Consider the following 7,274-nt stretch of genomic DNA (forward strand, 5'->3'; position numbering starts at 1 on the left):
TTTAAAAAAATTTGAAGTCTCTAGCTCTTATATCTTCTGAAATCGACGCGTTCATACATACGGACAGACAGACGGACAGGGCCAAATCAACTCAGCTCGTCACCCTGATCAAGAATATATATACTTTGTGGGGTCTGCCACGCCTCCTTCTCCCTGTTACATACATTTTAACAAAACCATTATACCCTGATTTCCCATTGAAAATGGGTTCAGGGTATAAAAAGCAAGTACAAATAAATTGTTCCAATCCAATTGGGCAATTGTTGGCAAAATTTCGAAGTACTTCTGCGATTTGCAAAGTAATGGGGTGAAAGTCCTTGCCATAACATAATAATACAGTAAATAATAACATAATTTCTAGCAAGTGTTGGTGCACTAGATAATTCTATAACATAATGGCAATACCTAGGTTCAAATCCGTGTCGAGACGACTCTTAAAACGAAAATACAAGAAATTTGCAGGTACGAGATTGATTCTCGTATCGAGGTTCAAATCCTTGCCGTAAGACAAATGTCATAAACAAATAAACGTCACAATTTCCACCTGTGTTGAATGATGGGTTTCCGTATAAATTAAAAGAAACCTAGTGGTTAAAGTTAAGTTTAAAGCACTAACTATATAACAAAATTAAAAGGCGTTTGTCTGGAAATCTCTAATCAACAAGCAAAGCATAAATATGCAAAAATAACAAGTAAGAACGTTGCAATCGGGCGATACCGATAGCAGAAGACTCATTCACAGCCCAAACGCTGTCAACCAGAGTATATAGTGCAATTTTCAAGTCTAGTGCGCAGCAAAAAACACGGCATGATGCCATTAAAATTGGAAAATCATCGATAGCTATTGCATTCAAATTACATACATATATAATTTATACAATTTTGATTTTTATTATATATTTATATCCATACATTGGATACCGGCTTCAAGCTAACAGCAGATCAGCGCGATTTTCCTATGCTTGTGCACACACTCATAGTCTATTCTATGCGTACAGACAGAAGCGCGCCTTTTCTCACATTCTTAGAATTTCGATTGATTTCTGGACTTTCTAGCCGTTACTGTAGTTTTGTCTGATGACGCTCTCTTATTAAGCTATTCTATTTTAGCAACCGATTGCTCGAGCAAAGCAATGGCGCGGGTGCTAAGGGCGACGCAAGTAATGTTAGAGTAGGGGAGGTTCGAACCTTTGCTGTGTTATTTTTTTTATTTTGTCATACATATTTCGTTTTTTATAAAATAGATATTTTATTGGGAAGGTGCGAGCTTGACTGAATGGCACTTAATATTTTTCATTTTCTTAGTCGAATGATTTTATAAGTTTTAATTTGTTTCTTCATAAATAGCCCTCAAATACATATACGCAAATACATACATATGTATATATAATTATATATGTAAGCCTGCACGCATAGCATCAAGCATTCCAGCCTTATACACGCGCTCATTTGTATGTGTGTATGTATGTACCCATAAATGCGTGCTCTAGCATATTCTAAGAATCCCGTTGCGATTGATTTGTCTTTGCATTGTTTTTGAATTTCCAGCCGCTACACTGGCTTTTCTTTGCTATGCGGCGTCATAACAATAATGTGATTTCGTTTTAACTACTCTTGATCGAAACGACGCGGTGGCTGAAGCGCCGACGATCTTTATTTTAGCTATTTTGACAAACATGCTGTTTGGGTTGGGTGCGAGTTCAAATCCCGCTGAAAACACTTTTTTGTAAATTGCAAATTTTTGTTAGTTTAGCTTTTTTATATTTTATTAATTTTATACAAATGTTTCCTTCCGTGCTATCAATGCCTATTAAGCCTACTTATGTGTACATATACATAAATGTAAATGCCGATTGCCACGCCCCTAATGGCCGTAGACTCCTCAATTTTAGCCAGTTTTTAGAACGAGCAACCGGTTACCTAAATGTAAAATTTGAATTCGTACGCTCAAAAAATGTGAAAATTACAGGGTATTTTTCGATATGCCACGCCCCTAAAGAGGCTTAAAAATTATTTTTGGGGTATCGATAGAGGAGGCCACCAGTAACTTAACTATCCAAATTTGAAGCTTCTAGCTCTTAAACTGTAGGAGATATAAACTTTTGCGGTTTGCCACGCCCCCTATAGGCGGACATATATCTACTCGTTGGACGTGGGTGGTCAACCCGCGTATATATACAAAATTTCAGGTCTCTAGCATCAATAGTGCCTAAAATATAGCAGAATTCGAAAAATCACTATATCTTCAGGTCCGATTTTCCACGCCCCTAGTGGGCGTAGATATATAATTTTTTCACCTATCTTCATAGAATTAAAACATCAGCTTACATGCAAAATTTCAGCATTCTAGGTTTACAACTTTAGGAGATACAGTTTTATCCGATTTGCCACGCCCCTAATGGGCGGAGATATATCCGCCATAGCTTGTGATCTTGGGTGATCGGCGCGGACCTACATACCAAATTTCAGCTTTCTAGCTCTTCAACAAACATGATTTCTGGTATATCGGAAAATGCATATTCCGATTTGCCACGCCCCTAGTGGGCGGATCGGGAAAATTTTAACACTTTATAAATCGGAGATATACACGAGTATGTGTTCCAAATTTCAAGTCTCTAGCTTCAATAGCGCCGAAATAGATTGCGTTCATACGGACAGACGGACGGACGGACAGCAAGACGGACATTGCACAAATCCAATATACTCATTTCACATTCGTGAATGAGTCTAAAAACATGAATTGCAGAGACCTTCTATTCGATCGTGGAATAACCATACCCTAGTAGGTCCTAGAATGAAAGAGGAATACTTTGGGCTTCCCTTTCGGAAAAGAATAAGTCTGGCAAAAATATATAAAAAAAGAAGTAAAATAAATAAATAAATGAAACGAAAGTAATAGAGAGACCAGATGATTGTGGAACCACCCTCACCAAAAATGATCCTGAGGGCTTCCCAAGCCATATAAAATAATAAAAACTGTTTGCCGGTTCGTTAACAAAAGATAATACAACTAGTAATTAGTAATACAAGTAATTCTATAACAGACAACTCAATAACACACGTTGTAATACACATAACACACGTAATTCAATACAATTAGTAATTCAATGAAATAATATAAAAGAAACAATCAAATTAAGATTTGCAAAAGACGAAGTAAAGGAAAACCGAAATATGACAATCAAAACAAAAACTGGAAAAATTCTTCATAAATCACACTTAAGAAAATAGGAAAAAACAATTAAGAAAACTCTAGTCGAGAGTGCTCGACTAGATACTACCCTGAACCCAACAAATAAAAATGCTCATTTAGTATGGCTGAAATTTCAATTTCGATGTATTTAAAAATATAAATAAAATACCAAACTCATTTAACAAAATATAAAAATATTTTGAAACAATTAAAAAAAATTAACATCAGTTGCATCGATCGGGATTCGAACCGCGACTCCTCGATCGAGCGTCATGCTGCTAACACACTAGGCCACCTCACTCCTGCTAGTGGCACTGGCTAAACTCAAAAAGATTCACTGCTACAGCGCCATCTACCAAAACTAAACGAAACTAACTGCTGATGTGATTCTAAGAATCTGCTAGAATAACCAAACTATTAAAAACGCACATAAAGTATAGTTAAAATTTCAATTTCGGTGTATTTAAAAATATAAATTAAATAGAAAACGCATTTATAAAAATATAAAAATATTTTGAAACAATTAAAAAAAAAATAACATCAGTGTTGCACCGATCGGGATTCGAACCGCGACTTCTTGATCGAGCGTCATGCATCTAACACACTAGGCCACCCCACTCCTGCTGGTGGCGCTGGCAAAACTCAAATAGATTCACTGCTGCTGCGCCATCTACCAAAACTAAACGAAACTAACAGTTGATGTGATGTATTTGTTGTAGCTGCTGCACGTGCGTTTGTTAATTGGCCAAATATTTGATTATTTTTTATTAATTTTTGACTGAACGGAATTTAATGAAACTTTCAGCATATGATCTACATATTATATTGAATATTTAAGAAATTAAAAAAAAAGAAAAATCATTCACAATTAGCTATGAATGTTTGAATGTTTTTACTCGATAAAAACATAACGGGATGATTTATCGAATTTTAAAAGCAAACTCGACGTCCGCGCTGTATATACGGTCATTTAAAAAAAAATTCAAGTCTCTAGCTCTTATATCTTCGGAAATCGACGCGTTCAAACATACGGACAGACGGACAGACGGACAGACAGACAGACGGACAGGGCCAAATCGACTCAGCTCGTCGCCCTGATCAAGAATATATATACTTTGTGGGGTCTGCCACGCCTCCTTCTGCCTGTTACATACATTTCAACAAAACCATTATACCCTGATTTCCCATTTTCAATGGGTTCAGGGTATAACAAGGAAAATGCACATTTTAATTAATTAAGTTGTTATGATCCTCTTAGCTTCCTTAACTTCCTTAGCACCCATAGCATCCACAGCATTTTACACGTGGTATATCCTTCCTAGTTTCGATCATTCATGGTAATAGGTATTTCCGAGATGCCAGAGGGAATGAAATAAATGCGCTTACAATAAATACTAAATGTATGGAACTATGAATGCTTTGAATTAACTTGAAGGTGGATATCGATGGCCCTCTTTATGCTAATTTATGGATTCTGGAACTATCGACTATGGATAAAAAATTTATATTGGATAAATATCATTATATTGGACTATTTATATTGGATGAATATCATTATAATGGACATATGCACCCTGATCTGCGGGACGCAGATATTTAGATGAGGAAGAGTTAAGACTATCGACAATCTAAGGAGGCTGGCGAGTCCAGTCAGACATTCAACGGGAGAACCTAACGATTTAGTTCAGTTTATATTCGGACTAGAGAGAGTTTAGACCTATTGTTCCAAATTATCTATATATATAAAAGAAAGTTGTGTAAAAGTGAAGACTGCTTATAACTTGATTTGGGCTGAACCAATTTTCATGGTTTTTGATTTGTTGGATTTGTCTCCGCAACGAGTTTAGTATAGGGTCTTAAAAATACTGAAAAAATTTGCCGAATACTTGAAAAACGCGGTTTTTTCCCCAAATGTTCAAATTTTTTTTATACCCAGTAGGCTTGGTAACAGTGACAGTTTTGACAATAGTGTAGAAGTAAATAAACAAATGTAGTCAGTCAGTCTACGGCACAGCCTCAGGCGAACCTGACTATTCATAAAAAAGCACATTTGTTAAAAAAAAAAAATTTTGAAAAACAATACGCATACGGACAAAAGCAAAATATCTCGAAAGTTCAGGTAGGTATTGTTGAATTTGTTTTTCTCAGACATTATTTTTGTAAATAATTTATATTTGTATTTCTCGACATTATTTTTGTAAATAATTTTTATTTATATTTCTCGATTTCTCGATATTTTATGTGGTTTTGTGCGATTGTGCATATTCAGTATTACTATTAATGAAAATGCCGCGTCCTAGAAGATCTAATCTTTCCCAGCGGACCCATAATGCAATTAGGCTACGGAATACCGCGAGTCAATTATCTGACGAAGAACGAGAAAGGCGCCGCGTTAGTACCCAGCAAAGAAGGGCCTTAATTCGTGCTTCTCAAAGAGAGGCAGCCCGTGAAACGGCAATAAGAAATGGTTCAAGGATTGATTTGAATCGAGCAGCGTTTCGATATGATTGTACCATTGACTACAGCTTGAATCGTTTAGTTTGCATTGGTCCAATGGACGTTGTTTGCCGACGAAATAAACGCTTGCCTTAAAGCATCAAATCTGTGGCGATATGTAACCAAACTTCAACTGTCTGTAAATATGAGAGTTGCATTGTTGAACGATCTATCTGCTGATGATTTCTCGAAGCAGTTGCTGAATATCGGTAATGGCCGTATTCCTGTTGACGAAAGGAGTGGCTTGATTTCATTTCCTCAAAATTTTTGCAATTTCGTCTCCTCAAAAGATGAGCTTATCAACAAAGTATTTTCGAATATCATTGCTTTCCACAAAAATACTAAATGGTTAAGTGAGCGAGCAATTTTGGCAGCTAAAAATAAAGATGTGGATGACCTTAATTTTATAATTCAAAATAAAATCGTTGGTACTCTGTATTCATTTAAATCTATCGACTGTGTAACAAACGAAGATGAAGCCACTAATTATCCAACTGAATTTTTGAACTCCTTGGATGTGCCTGGTTTACCACCGCACAATTTACAACTGAAGGTTGGCTCGGTAGTTATCATGCTTAGAAATTTAAACCAACCAAAACTGTGCAATGGAACGCGTTTAGTAATAAGAAAACTGTTGAGCAATGTTATTCACGCGTCGATACTCAAAGGAAAATTTAAAGATGAGGAAGTTCTTATTCCAAGGATTCCGATGATCCCAACAGATATGCCCTTTGAGTTTAAAACGAATTCAATTCCCGATTCGTCTTGCCTTCGCCATGACGATCAACAAATCACAGGGCCAATCTTTGACTATTTGTGGCCTCAATCTAGAAAATGCGTGTTTTTCTCATGGTCAATTGTACGTGGCATGCTCACGTGTTGGCAAACCATCCGCATTATTGTTCTTGCACCTGACCAAAAAACGAAGAATGTCGTTTACCACAAGGTGCTTGAATGAAAATCTGATTAATAAATTAATTAGAGTGTATCCCAACCTGAACAACATACCTTTTAATCATTTTTTACCTAGAAATAAGGGTAGGGCAATGCAACGCTTGCTGGGACTGCTAGTTAAAATATATTAGACCTATTGTTCCAAATGATATAAAATATATTATTTCATTGAACACCAAGTTGTTATATATTCACAACAACCCAACACAGCGTTCCCAATCACTAGTACTCTAGTGTGGGAGCGCTTAACTTATATATAATATAAAAACTCAATTATAAAGGACTTTTGCAAATATTTAAAAATAGACAACATAACGTCTACTGCATATCACCACCAGACCTTTATAATTGAGTTTTTATATTCTGTTCCCATGTCCGTAATGAACGTCTTCATTGGACCGTACTTCAGAATAAAATTTGTTGCTTTGGCAACAGTTGTTGCACTTTTATTCGGAATTGGGATTGAAACTAAGTATTTTGTTAAATCACATATTAACGTAAGTGTGGACCTATAGTGTCTACTATCACTCTGTCAAAAGAATGTATCAGGCTTTCCTTTATTGTCATTGGAGTCTTTACGTTTGTCGTTTCTTTTGATTTTAGGCATTTTGGACATTTCTTAATGTACTCT

At 36.0% G+C, this 7,274-nt stretch overlaps 1 long non-coding RNA gene across 1 annotated transcript; it reads left to right on the top strand.

Moving 5' to 3' along the window:
• Positions 1–4,016: 4,016 nt before the first annotated feature.
• LOC149270972 (uncharacterized) lies at positions 4,017–5,679 on the top strand. Its single transcript, XR_016271654.1, has 2 exons — positions 4,017–5,312; positions 5,463–5,679. It is a non-coding gene; the product is annotated as an uncharacterized LOC149270972 (long non-coding RNA).
• Positions 5,680–7,274: the final 1,595 nt, after the last annotated feature.

This window comes from Drosophila arizonae, chromosome 2 (assembly GCF_054131065.1).
Source record: "Drosophila arizonae isolate 15081-1271.41 chromosome 2, UAZ_ARI_1.0, whole genome shotgun sequence".
Lineage (NCBI taxonomy): Eukaryota > Metazoa > Arthropoda > Insecta > Diptera > Drosophilidae > Drosophila > Drosophila arizonae.